The following is a 14882-nucleotide window of genomic DNA, read 5'->3' as shown; positions in this document are numbered from 1 at the left end:
GAGGTCGCCCTGTGGGGCGGGCTGCGGGTGAAGGAGGTTTCACCTCTCACTTTCTGCACTTCTATATTATTTTAATGTTTTTCAAAAAGCATGTACGTTTTTGTACCTAAAAATACCTTTTATGTATTATTTATCTTTAACCTTTTATTATGGACAATTCAAACATAAGCAAAAAAGACAATAGTTTGGTGGCCCGCCCCCCCATGACCTGTCACCCAGCTTCCAACAACAGACAACCTGTAGACAATGTTGTTTCAACAATAACTCTATCCACCCCTCCCGGATTATTTTGAATAAGTTCCAATTATTATATTATTTTGTCTCTTTGACAAGGAGACAACGCTTCTCCTTGTCTCTTGTCCTATAGCCTTGACATAAGGGTGACCGTGTCTAATGCGATGAATGCGTGTGGGTCGTGCTGCTGCCAACACTGGAGATGGACACAGCTTTGAGGTAGGGGAGGATCTGAGCAAGGAAAGCGCTCAGGTGAGAGCAAAGACAAATAAACGACCGTGTCACATCCTTCCTCCCAGCCCACATGCGACAGGTTTCCGCACAATGAGATACAGTGCCCCAGCGAGCCCGAGTGTGCCCTTTCCTCTGCCCCCTTGCGAAGAGTGTGCTGTAAAGCTTTTGGGCCGGGGCCAATCTGATAAGCTAGAAATAGTATCCGTGTATTTTTGTTTGTTATTGTTCTTGTGATGAGCAAGTTTGAGCATATTTTCATGTGGGTAAGGACCGTTTTCATTTCTTTTTCTGTGAATTATCTATTCATACCTCTACCAGTGGTCGGCAAACTGCGGCTCGCGAGCCACATGCGGCTCTTTGGCCCCTTGAGTGTGGCTCTTCCACAAAATACCGACTTCTGCGCATGGGCCACGAAGTTTCAATCGCACTGTACGTGCGCGCCCGCACGTGGTATTTTGTGGAAGAGCCACACTCAAGGGGCCAAAGAGCCGCGTGTGGCTCGCGAGCCGCAGTTTGCCGACCACTGCTCTAGCCCATTTCTCTGTGGTGCCACTGGTTAGTTTCTTCTGTGTTTTTAGAAGCTGCTCACACACTGGGCATCCGCACCGTTTTTTCAGGGGACACCCGCAGTCCTTCTCTATGCTGGACTCCGGATTGAATTTGGTGAATTCAACCAGATCTATGGCATCATCCATGCTCCAAGGGAGCTTAAAACTTAAATAACAGCGACAGATAGAAGTGATTTTATGAAACAATAAGAAGATATGTCACAGGAGTACAGACTTAATTGCCAAATATAATGACCTTAGAAGTTCAGAGAAGGGAGCGATCCGGCTCGGGTGCCCCAAATCACAGGCAAAGGCCTTATCTCAGGTGTAGTTGGAGATGGCAGGTCTTCAGGAACAAACTGGAAGCATGTAAGAGAAAGTTGCAAAGTGGGAATCCATTTCTAGTGGGAAGAGCCTTGACAGCCGGGTCCAGGAGTATGGTCTTCTGGGTGGGCGACAGAGGAGGAGGACATGTGCTGAGACATCAAATGAGAGAATTTGGGACTTTGCCCCAGAGGCCAGAGTACCTGACACCAGCAACTCCAAAACTTCCCCTCAACTACAAGATGGAGTGAGCCATGCACCCTCGTTCACACACTCCAACACACACACACACACAGAGAGAGAGAGAGAGAGATAGAGAGAGAGAGGGGCAGCACGGGGTGCTGTTGGAGAGACTGGGCGTTATCAAAGAGGACTATTTAACTAATAAGATGAGACAAAGATTTCAACTGCATTAGCCACTTAGTTCATCCCACTCCCAACACGTGTGAGTGGGGGTGGCAGGAGATGCGGAAAGAAGGCCTGATTAGTTACAGACACAATGAAACATTTACATTTTCTCCACACATCTCAGCTGGAGTTGAGCCGAACTATCTGACCCCGCTCTACTATAACACCTATCTCACAGGGCTGTGGGGGGACCACAGGAGTTAACGCACACACAGCGCTTAGCACACAACTACTAGACCGGTGGTAGCTACTATTGCTAGGTGGTCATAAAACAGTCGCCGAGGGAGTGAATAAATAATTGAATCAAAGGACGAATGACTGACCACCTGGCAACAGTCCTTGACAGGAACGATAAATGCCGTGAGGGTCGGACAGGCCCGTGCCCTCCCGCTGAAAGCCAGAGCGGCTCTTGCCTGAACCCACACTTCCCCAGCGGGAAGCGGTGCTGGGCTGGCACACAGGCTCCTTGGCCGTGTTTCTCCGGCAATTATAGCCGAGGAATTCAGCTTATTTTGGGTGAAATCCCTGGAAGTCCAAGTTGAGTTCTCAGTCTGGGCAATGCAGCCACATTTTCCAATGAGTAACTCCCTCCAATATAACTCCTGGCAGATGACCCTACCGGTCGCTGAATGTGCCGTCATGCCTGGTAAATAGTAAGACCACTGTGTGGGGCTTGACTCATCTGTCAGAGAAGGAATATTTTGAAACCTTGACCTCATTTGCAAACATGTGTCTGCACATACCTCTTGTCAGATGCAAATTTTCCGTTCCCAGTATAGCTCTTTCTAATTCTCCCCGAAATGAAAGACGCGGCTATGAGGAGAGAGGGAGAAACATTTAACAGGTCTTGGTTCCAGGTATGTTCCGGGGGAGCTCATCTGTCTCTAGGCCAACTTCGTGTGGACGCGGGAGCCAGAACTATGGAGACAGAGGAGCCAAGTACCAGGATGATCCCAGCCATCAGTTACTGAGCAGTTGTCTGTGTGCCAGGCACCGTGTTTCCCACTTTATGTACAGTGGCTCCTAGATCCACGTGGTGACCCTGAACTTGTAGGAAGGAAAGTGGACACTCAGAGAGGCTGCGACCAGTCCTAGGTCAGGTCACTACCGAGCTGGGATTTGAACTCAGGCTGTTTACATAGTGCCTCTGACCATCCAGTTGGGGGCTAAAAAAAAAAAAATCGTAGGCATTTTCACAGGCTTTCAAGCATCGTGGGGAAGAGGAGGTACCTGGAGGTTTCTGAGATTTGTAAATAGGCAGTTGGGAGAAGAACGGGCATCCTTCTATTTAAAAGTCCCTCTGACTTCTAGATCTGCTCCCCATCATCCTGACGCCCTGTGCCTTCCTCGCCACACTCTGAGCTCAGCACAAGCCCCGTTTCTATGAGCTCTTTCCCATCCCTCCCACCCCTCCCCTAAGCACGCCAGCATCTGCTGAATTCTAGTGACTTCCTGAGATGATCTGTTCTTTTTCTCCACAAAGAGTAGGAGCTCTGCGCGCAGTAGGAGCACCGCAGCATTGCTGTGCTGACGATGAGGACACGCAGGGAGCCCTGGGTGGGGCGTGGGCAGGTGGTGTAGGGCCGAGTCCTCGCTCTGCATTGGTTTGCTGCCTGTGCTTGGGCAAGCCTCCGACTCAGAACCTTATCTGTGAAATGAGGAGTAGGCGGCCCCTGCAGCCTCTTCTACCTGGAGGGGTCTAGGTTCGGTGGCTCCCACATGCCCATGTGAAGGGCAGACACAGAGTCTGGACGCAGACCCAGAGTCTGGACACAGACTCTGTTCTACCTGGAGGGGTCTAGGTTCGGTGGCTCCCACATACCCATGTGAAGGGCAGACACAGAGTCTGGACACAGACTCTAGGCAGGGCCTCTGCGTCTCCCTCCTGTGAGCCAACTTCCATCTGCCTGGTGAGGAAGGCAGCGGTGTTCTCTGTGGGCTCGCGATCATCCACGTCCTCAACAGAAGAAAACTGGGAAATCTCCTTTTAAGGGCAAAGCAGGAATCACCATTTCCTAACGTGCCAAGAACACTGCACAACTAATTAGAAAACTTGAGTTTCTCCCACAGGAGAGCTCGGCGAGGCTCCCTGACATACGGCAGCCAGCAGTCCCTTTAACGGCTCCCCAACCACCGGTGGTCAGACTCTTCCAAGAGAAAAACTAGCTAATGACTAGAATATTCATGCTCGTATACAAATGGGGTCCTGGAGAGAACCACCCTCCATTCTCAGGTGGCGTGTGCATCTGATGGTGACGCGCTATTGCTCTGGTCCAAACCAGAAGAGTCAGATGGATGGTGGGAAGTTTCGGACAGATGGGCAGGCAGCACCATGGCAAGCCCAGGGGGAAGGGTTTCTGGGCAAATAAAGTCTGGCGATGGCCTCTGAGCGTAATGATGGGAGAGGCCGCACACTTTGCCAAGACAGCAGATCCATCCTCATGTAAAACACTCTTGAGAGCCCAGTCGGCATCCCGGAGGGCCTCTGGGATGTTATTTGGCCGGCAGGTCTCATGTTTGCTGCACTATGGGGTCAAGCAGAGTGAGGGCTGGAGGATATCAAGGGCTTCACCCAGTCAAATAAAAAAATCCAATCGGTGTTCCAGCCTCTGCCACAGATGCCTCACAATTACCCTAAGAGTTTCAGCAGCCACACAGATCTGAAAACCACCTCTCGGGTCTGTTCCTCGGCCAGGCTACAGCGTAACTCCCCAGGAGAAAAGAAGTAAAGAAACAAATTGGCCCTGGCCAGTGTGGCTCGGTTGGTTGGGTATCAGTCCGCTGTGCCGAAGAGTTGCCGGTTTGATTCCCGATCAGGGCACATGCCCGGATTTCCAGCCCGGTCCCTGGCAGGGGGCAGGCAGGAGGCAGCGAAATGATGTTTCCTTCTCACATAGATGGCTTCTCTCTCTGTCTCTTTCCCTTCCTCGCTCCCTAAAAATTGGAGAGAAAAAATTTAAAAAGGGACAAATTGAAGAGCTAAAATCAGGGCACATGCCCGGATTTCCAGCCCGGTCCCTGGTAGGGCGCAGGCAGGAGGCAGCCAAATGATGGTTCCCTCTCACATAGATGGCTTCTCTCTCTGTCCCTTTCCCTTCCTCGCTCTCTAAAAATTAGAGAGAAAAATAAAAAAGGGACAAATTGAAGAGCTAACATGAACCAGAACAGCTGTTAGAAAGCATGTGGTTGGTTAATTATGTGATTATTAAACAGGAATCCACAACCATCATTCAATCAGTCCGACTTGACTCTGGGCATCAAAGGTTTTTCAAGAACCTACAGAGGCCCTAGCCGGTTTGGCTCAGTGGATAGAGCATTGGCCCTTGAACTGAAGGGTCCCAGGTTCAATTCCAGTCAAGGGCATGTACCTCAGTTGCAGGCTCCATCCCTAGCCCTGACCAGGAAGTGTGCAGGAAGCAACCAATCGATGTGTCTCTCTCATATCAATGTCTCTCTCTCTCCCTCTCTCTCTCTCTCTCTCTCTCTCTCCCCCTCCTTTCCACTCTCTCTAAAAATCAATGGGAAAATATCCGCAGGTGAGGATTAACAACAACAACAAAAGAACCTACAGAGTATGCAACATCATGCTCTAGGTGCCATGGGGGATACAAAGTTAAGCAAAGCATGTTTTTTTCCTTTAAGAGTCCCATAAGGCTAGAAGAAAACATGTCTCGTTTACAAAACACCTGAGCACCGGAGAGATTATGATTAGTGTTAGAAGGCAGGGACCTGGGCAGAAATGTAACCTGAGTCCATGGGCTTCCCCCACAAAATCAACTAACTGTGAGATGTGTGTGCCTACGGGAGCGGAGAGAGCACCCATAGCTTCCATGAGATTCTCAAAGTGGTCAGTGATTTTTCAGGCCAAAACTGTTTGAATTTAAATTCACTGTTTAAGAAATTAAAAGATTTGGGCTGCAGGTGAGATGGAGAGTAGAGATGAGGTTTTGGGAGGAAAAGGCACATGAGACAAACCTCCAAGAGTGGGCAGAATTTCAGTAGGTGGGACCTAGAGAAGGCCTGGCAGGGAAGCTTTGGTCACAATCGCAAAGCATGGGGGTATCTTCAAGGAATCAGAATCAATCAGTCTGCTGGGTCATCAGAACAGGTCGAGGTGAGACTGCAAAGAAAGTAGAGGTGGATTCGGGATCACAAACTGAGTCAATATTTGCTGTTGATTCAATACTTGCTAGGGGCCTACTCTGCGCCTGCCTCAGAGCTGGACGATGTCTTCTATTTTAATTTAGAGGGAAAAGTATGCACAGGCAGGAAACAAAGTAATTTTAAGCACAACAGAAATTTTGGCTGGAGTGTTCAGAGAAGCTCCAGGGAGAAGGTGAACTGGGAGCTCAGCCTTGATGAGTGGGGAGGCATTGGCCAGGTGAACTCGTGAAGAAAGGGCCTTCCAACGGGCAATAGCACAGACTAAGGGGAGAAGATGGCCAGAAAGGAACAGGCAGATGGAGAAGACGGAAGAGAGGTGACTGGGAGGAGCAGGTGTGCTGAAGGGACAGGAAACATGAACTTGAGGAGGTAGGTTGAGACCACATTATGTAGGATTGTGACAATCAAGCTGAGGAATCTCTTATTTTCTTTTTGATCTCATTTTCTCTTCCCTAGAATCCAGCCCTCCCTGTAGAAATCATTATAACAAAAAATAATTTTTAAATTTTCTGTTATAGAGCATTTCAAATAGATGCCAAAGTAGAGAGACTGGAATGAATGTTTCCATCCCCCAACATGTATGTCGAGCCTCTGGGAGGTGATTAGGTCCTGAGGGTAGAGCCCTCCTGAATGGGATTAGCGCCCTTCCCATCCTCCCCGTCCTCTACGTGAGGACACAATTCGCCTTTGCAAAGATTGTCTTATTTGATTCTTAAAACAATCCCATTCGGTCTGTGCTGACACCGTCACCATTTATAGATGGAAAACATGGTCAAGGTCACATAGCTGTCAGTGGGAGAACCAACTGAACTGATTGCCAAGTTCAGACATTTACCCACTGTGCCTTCCTACCTCTGCAGAGGGCTCTGCGTGTCCTCAAGGCGCATTGTGAATATTGGGATTTCCCTCGAGCCTTCCCATTTCTCTTGCTTAGAGATACAGAGCAAAGGCTCCTGAGTTCATAGAGGAATCTCTTTATCTATCAGAGTGGACCTTTCTAGGAAGGGCTATTCATGAAGTTATATATGAATATAACTTCCAGTTTGCATTGCTTTTCTAACTTATATTTTTCTTTATTTTTATAAGGACTTTGATTGCCTTAGGTGATTTTTTTCTGCAGGTTATGTATTTTTCGTGTATCATTTAAAACTCTAAACCAGGAACTACACTCTGATTAATATACATCTGTAGAAAATAATGGAAGAGCAGTATAAATTTCCACTATATATCATTCCTTTTGAAAAGGGAATGATACTGATGATTAATATAATAGTGTTGATAAAAAGGAACACGTACTGACTATTCATTGTTATCCCTGTTTTGCACACAGTTAAATTAAGGCTCAGAGGGGTAAGGACTTGCCCAATATCATGCAGGAAGAACCTTTTAAACAAGAAGAACCTTTGACAGAAAATATCTTTCAAGAATAGACTGATGTAGATTTTCAAAACAATGAGATACCCACACACTTTTTTGCCTGAAAAATTATATTTATTTTCAGCAAATCTAGGGCAACTTCTTGATTTTTTCTCCACCTGGTGAATAGAACTGATGCAAAGAAAAACACACCAGCCCGACTCCTTAAAGACCAGGTGGCAACAGTGCCGTGTCATGTAACAACAGAGATGCTTGATTTGAACCTTGGGCCCTCTAGGCCAACACATGGCTCTCCACGTCCCCACCTGGCCTGATCTACCAGGGCCAGCAGACACTCTGAGCCCGACAACCCTGCTTTCATTTCTAACCGCTGAGCAACTTCAGACTTCTCTGACCGTTTGCCTCCAGTAACCTGTTCCTCTTTCCACCAACCACCAGCATGGTGACAACCTGGATCCTATAAACTTTTCTATTGTTTATAACAATTTGCCAACATTAACGCCAGGGATCGTTGACCGCTTTGCCAACATTTTCCTTTCTTTTTGTAATCCTTTCCTGTCTTCTGTTACCTTGTCCTCTTACTTCTCTTTTCAACTGTTCTTTAAATATTTACTGATGAAAATTACACTAAACGCTTGAGAATCCCCAGATGTATAGACAGTGTGGTGTCAGCTTTCAGGAACCTCCAGGGTCACATCCCACCTTCTTTTCTGCGGCATGTATTCCATACTGTAACCAAACGTTATTTCATCCCACTCTTTCCTGGTTACACTTTTCCTCGCCTTTGCCCATGATTTGGTTCCTTGCAGCCCACCATCCTTTATCATCACCTGTATTGTAATCCTGCTCACTTTTCAGGCTCAGCTAAAATGATGCCTGGAAATCTGGATGGGACCTCCTCATCCACCTACCCATCCAGCCATCTTTCTACCTGACAAACATTTGATGAGCAGCTGCTATGTATCGAGCACTGAGATAGTTCCCTGGGATACAAATTGAACACACTGGCCTTGCCTGCAAGGCGTTTATGGGCTAGAACTATGTGGTAGCCACCAGCTACATAGAGCTGTTGAGCACTAAAAATGTGGCCAGTCTGAAATGGGATGTGCTCTGAGCCTAAAGCACACATGGATTTTGAACACGTAGCATAAGAAAAAGAATGTGAAACATCCTATTAATGATTTTTAACTGGTTACATGGTGAAACGTAATATTCCTTTTATATTGGGTTAATATGTTAAAATTAATTTCAATGATTTGTCTTTACTTTTTAAATATAGCTCCTAGAAAATTTAAACCTATATAGGTGGCTTGCTTTGGTAGCTCACATTCTATTTCTCTTGGACAGCACTGGTCTTAAAGGAGGTAAGAAAAGAGTGGAAAAAAAATGATGTCATTTTAGTCAAGCTGCTAAATTAGTGAAATCAAGTAGCCTGAAGCATGAGGAAATGAGTCCACTCTTGTTTTAACTAGCCTGGGAACTTAAGCTTTTGAACTCTCCAGCTATGCCTGGAAATGAATACGTATATGCATGTGTATATGTATATAAACCCTATAGTTAACCCTCTGATTACCCCCTGAAGGACTTAGGGAAGAATATTCATGTATCCAGACCACCTGACATCCATTATCCAGAACATCAGGGATCTGGAAAATTATCATTTTAGACCAATCCAGAAGTTAAGAATGTAGGACTGATTCTCCTTAAGAATGAACTTTTCACTATAAGAACTCCAAGCTTTTCTTTCTTCTTCAGAGCACTCTGGGTTTTGCCTAGGTGTGTTTCTGGTTCGAAAACCGTAAGACCCCTGAATAAATATCATTTCAATTCTAGCCAAATGCTCCTGATTCAGTTGCCATGGGATACAGGGATGGATTTGAAAAAGTGTAAGGAATGTTTATAGGTGCTTTTATAAAAGTGTGTACAGGATACACTGAGGGATTTTTTTTTTTAATTTAGGAGGCCATGAGAAGGAGGAGGAAGGGAATCGGTTTGTACCGTGTCAAGCTTTGTGTTAGGCATTATAGACATCCTTACGCACTTTGCTAGGCACTTTACTATCTTCATGCATTGGCTCGGTACCTTACTCACTCCCTTAATCCTCGCAGCAGCAATCACCACGATCTTCCCAGGTCTTTCCAGCCTGCTGTCCCCTTCCTAGACCAAGTCACCGTCGTCTCTCATCTGGACTGTTTGACAGCAGCCTCTTAACTGGTCTCTGCTGGCCCCACCTCACTCCGTTCTCCACATCATGACCAGAGTGATTCTTCTAAAACGCAAACCTGGTCATGTTACTCTTCAAATTAAAACTCTTCCACTGTTCCCCACTGTCGTCTGGATAAAATCTAAATTCTGGCTCGTGGTGAATACATACATCTGGCCCTGCGGACCGCCTCCAGACCCCTCACCCTCCTCCATGCTTGCTCTCTCTGCTCTCTTGCTCTCCACCTTCTGGCTACTCTGAATTTCTTTCTGCTCTTCATTCTCCCTTCTATATCCTGTTTTTTTTTCTGAAAGATTTTTCCTCCTGTTTGTCTGGTTAATGTCTTATTCTTCAGATTATATTTTCAAGATAACTTTTTCTAAGAAGACTTTCCGGAACCCCCTCCCACTCATGCCACATTCCGGGTTAAGGGTCCTCTTATATGTCCCTGGATCTTGCCGTCCTTCCCATAATGTAGTACTTACCATACTGTATTGCATTCTCTCAACCTTCTTGGATCAGAGGTCTTTATGAGAATCTGCTAAAAGCTGTAGATCTTCCAGAAAAGGAGTGCACCATGAATCTTGCATACAGTTTCAGAGGTTTTATAGAACCCATAGAGCCCTTTAGGTTTCCATGGACTCAATTTTTAAAAAAACCCTGCTTTATTATAATTATCTGCACATTTCCGTATATTTCTTGCTAGCCTGTATGCATCTGATGGTAGGGACCCTGCTGTGTTGGTATCGGTATTTCCTCAGCACCTGGCACAATCCCCAGATATAAAGGATACTCAATAGGCATTTGCCGCAGTTATGGCTTGTTCTAAGACATGAGGATGCAAGGAGTACCACACCTTTATTTTTCTAGATCAACTTAAATCTGACTTAGTCTTATCCCATATGGTTGGCAAGAGGCTTACATTAGTAATTTTCAGGAACTTCTCATGGCTGTTTCCCCAGAACTCCAGAGCTTACAGAGTCCAAGAAAATTCTGGAAGGTTCCATGTTTCTCAGCTCCTTGAGTCTCTGCTTTAACCATCACTCCTCCTATTTCGAGATTCCACAATTGAGCACTGACCCTTCTGTAGGTCAGGTACTATTGTCCTGGGTGAGCTGTGAGATGCTTATCACAGTCTGTGCCCCAAGGTCCTTCCACATCCAGGAATCATGTTGAAAGGAGGGGCCCTGTCTATACTTCTCTACGACACTCCAAACCCCTGCTCCTTCACCACTATCAGGGAAACAGCTCTAAGACTCCAAAATATCACCTTTCTTCTTATCTTTTTCGGATAATCCGACATGAAATCCCTCAACAGGCATGACAGGGACTGAAAACGAAAATAAATGCCTAAAAAGATGAGGCGAAGAATGTCAAGGAATAAAGCAAATGGGCTTTAAGAGACAATATGGCCTAACCGATGTGGCTCAGTGGTTGAGCGTTGACCTATGAACCATGAGGTCACGATTTGATTCCTGGTCAAGGCACATGCCCGGGTTGTGGGCTCATTCCCAGCGTGGGATGTGCAGGAGGCAGCGGATCCATGATTCTCTCTCATCATTGATGTTTCTGTTTCTCTTTCCCTCTCCCTTCCTCTCTGAAATCAATTGAGAAAAAGAAAAAAAAGACAACAGGAAATAGTAGCAACTGAGGTATACTGGAGAACATAGGCCTTGTTTAAAAAGGAGCAGCAATTAAGGCATTAACCAATTGTTGCTGAATTTCCAGATCTTCCGATTTTTCAAGAGAAGCCAGAAACCTGGATTTTTATATGATAGCTCTTTTTTCTTTATCTAAAAATGTACATTATCAAGGTATATTTTGTGAATCGTGTAATTCACAGTATAAAATTCAATAATTTCTAAAGTAAGTTTACCAAGTTGTGCAACCATTACCATAGTTTTAGAATATTTTCCTCATCCCAATAAGATACCTCATGTATATTTACTGTTAATCCCTCTGCTGTCCCTCCTCTCCAGGCAACTACTATCCCCCTTTCTGTCTCTTTCGCATAGACTTTATGGACATTTCATATAAAAGGAATAATATAATATGTGGTCTTTTGTGAGTGGCTTCTTTGGCTGAGCAGTATGTTTTCAAGATTCATCCATATTGTTGCATGTATCTGCAGTTCATTCCTTTTTATTGCTGAACTAGAGACCTGGTGCACAAAATTTGCCCACTGGGGGAGGGAGGGGGAGGTCCCTCAGCCCGGATTGCAAGAGGGTGCAGGCCAGGCCAAGGGTCCGCTCTGGTGCACGATTGGCGCTGGGGAGGGGCCGCGGGAGGGCTCCAGGGTGTGTCTGGCCCATCTCATTCAGTCATGATCAGCCAGACCCCAGCAGCAAGCTAACCTACCAGTTGGATGTCTGCCCCGCCCCCTGGTGGTCAGTGCACATCATAGAGATCAGTTGAGCAGCCTTAGGATATCATTAGCATATTGCATTTTGATTGGTTGAATGGCCGACCAGCCGACTGGACACTTAGCATATTAGGCTTTTATTTTATAGGATAGTATTCCATTGTGTGGATGTAGCACATTTTATCTATCCGTTCACCAGCTGATGGCCATTCTTTTTGCTATTATGAATAATGCTGCTATGAATATTTGCGTGCAAGTCTTTGAGTCCATATATGTTTTCCTTTTTGTTTGATTTTTGGTAGATACCTCTGGGTAGAATTGTGGGTTATATGGTAAATTTGTTTAACTTCTTAAGAAACTGGCAAACTATTTTCCAGAGAGGCTGTACCATTTTATTTTTTAAAATATATTTTTATTTATTTCAGAGAGGAAGGGCATGTGCCCTTGACCTCAACCAAACCCGGGACCCTTCAGTCCGTAGGCCGACGCTCTATCCACTGAGCCAAATGGGCTATGGCTGTACCATTTTAAATTCCCACCAGAAATGACTGAGGGTTTCCGTTTCTCTGCATTTTTGCCAACATTTGCTACAGTCTGTCTTTTTTTTAAAGTATATTTTATTGATTTTAGAGAGGAAGGGAGAGGGAAAGAGAGAAACATCAATGATAAGACAGAATCATTGATTGGCTGCCTCCTGCACGCCCCCTACTGGGGATTAAGCTCGAAACCAGGCATGTGCCCTTGGCCGGAATCGAACCTGGGACCCTTCAGTCCACAGGCCAACACTCTATCCATTGAGCTAAACCAGCTAGGGCTATAGTCTGTCTTTTTAATTATAATCATTCTACTGGGTGTGAAGTGGTGTCTCATGGTTTTGATTTGTGTTTCCCTAATGGCTAATGATTTTGGATAGATCTTGATTCTTAAATGTTGGAATTCATTCAAATTTTTAAAATGCTCCATATCGGCCCTGTACAGATGGAACAAACCTGTTTAGAACAAAACCTGTTCATGGGCAGGACCTGCCCTAAGGGAATGAGTTCGAACTTCTGACCTAAATTCTGAAAAACAATGGTCTGTGAACTGTTCCTTTTAGGGGTAAAAGCAGCCGAGACTGCCAGCAAAAATTACTATAGAGAGAGGGAAAAATTTTCTCACTCTTTTGTAATGAACTCGTGGACTAGAAAAAAATGACAATTTTTAATCTACATATTCCTCCAGTGCCACTTTTTCCTCCAGTAAATCATCCTGTTACATAGGCATTGAATTAGACCTTTATGTATATATTTGTGTCCCTTTTTCAGAGATAAGGTTAAGAAATTTGTCAAAGGTTAAAGACCAAGAAAGTGGCAGGGATTGATTAAAGCCAGGCCTATCTAGTTTTAAATTCTGTGTTTTCCACATCAAAATGGCAACAGATTCTGGGATGGAGCTACATGGGGTGAGACTGGAGTCAGAGGAGTCTGGCTGGACGGATGACAGAGGTGGAGGGAGACATGATGTAGGAGCAAGGAGCCAAAGAAGTTTCAAGACAAAGGAAGTTTGGAATAGAGGGTTTGGGGGTGGTAGGATGTAGTGGAAGTGGGAAGAAATAAGGTTTTGGACTAGTTGCTTTTGCAGTTTCCCTCCCATTTGGGAGAGATGTCTAGTAGAGAGTTGGATGTAGGGCCGAAGTGCTGGAGAGATGCCAGGGCTGGTGATATATTTGGGGACATTCTCTTTATTATTGCCTTCTCATCAAGCCTACCATCTTTGTGATGTTTAATTCTGGTGAGCTTCCTGCCCTCCTCTTCTGATGGTCCACTGAGTTTGTTTTAAAAATTATGAAAACCCACAGACGTGGTGGCTAATGGGGCTGTATTTGTACATAGATGCTCTAAGCACAGGCCACTGCGTTCAGAAATGACTTTGGTGGCTCACAAAGCCGAGCTTCACGCCCTCGAGACAGAGTCTTTGGTCTTTTCTAAGAAATGTTTTTAAATTCACTTAAAAACACCATTCACATATTTTGTACCGTTCACTCATACTCCATTGCAGGCTGCACTAAGGACAGATTTGATGGAGCCAAGTCACAAGACACCTGGACAAGGGGCAGCTCACCCAGCAGGCAGGCGGGGGAGGGGGTCCAGATGCGCTCGGACAAAGGACAATACAGGACCTGATTCGGATTTCCCCAGGAAGGACTCTGCACTTGGCTGCCCTGGAACCTTCTCTGAATTCCACCAACCCGCCCTTATCTTTTCCTGCCTTGTTTTGTTTATTGCTTTATTCTTTTTTTTTTTTTAACTAGACTGGAAGTTTCCTAGGCTTAGCCACTTAACTTTTTTTTTTTTTTTTACTAGACTGGAAGTTTCCTAGGCTTAGCCACTTATATCACATCACCCGTATTAAAATGCACCCATATCCAACGTGAAGTAACTATCTCTTGCTGTAATTTTTTTGTGAAGAACCTTGATAATTTTGTTCTTGTTAAAGTAAGTCATTCACTTTATTTTTGTGACTTAAGCTTTATTCTGTTTGTATGTAAGCATTTGAGTCGTGTTGAAGTGGACTAAATTCTGCAGACATTCCATGAAATGGCTATTAACTTTGATTTTTTCCAGTTTCCTCATTTTGGAGCCATTTTCTTTTTTCAGGTCTCAGGCCTCAGGTTTCTAAGGCTCTTGGAAAGCTGATCAGCCCGAAGGTGATGTAACAGCCCAGCAGCACCTCCTCACAGCCCCCTCTCACGTAGGAAATTCCATTTGGTGAAAGACGAACGAATGAATGAGGTGAACGAAGTCCTTTCCCCAAGTGTCCTCTCCAAGGCCGGCTGGTTTCACCTTCAGGAACCCAAGCCCAGCCTGGAGGCAGGGTAGGAAGGCCCCTCCCCTCGCACACACCAGAGCTGCGGCAGCGGAGGAAGCCGTCCCGCGTCGGCGCTCAGCAGACCGGGGTAGGTTGAACCCGGGATCCCACGGCGGCCACAGTGGCCCGATCGCAGAACGCAATCGACCCCCGGCCCCCCGCCCCCAGCAGAGCCAGTGCG

The sequence above is a fragment of the Myotis brandtii genome, unplaced genomic scaffold, assembly GCF_000412655.1.
Source record: "Myotis brandtii unplaced genomic scaffold, ASM41265v1 scaffold573, whole genome shotgun sequence".
In the NCBI taxonomy this organism is placed as follows: Eukaryota; Metazoa; Chordata; class Mammalia; order Chiroptera; family Vespertilionidae; genus Myotis; species Myotis brandtii.
Note: the sequence above shows the minus strand (reverse complement) of the source record.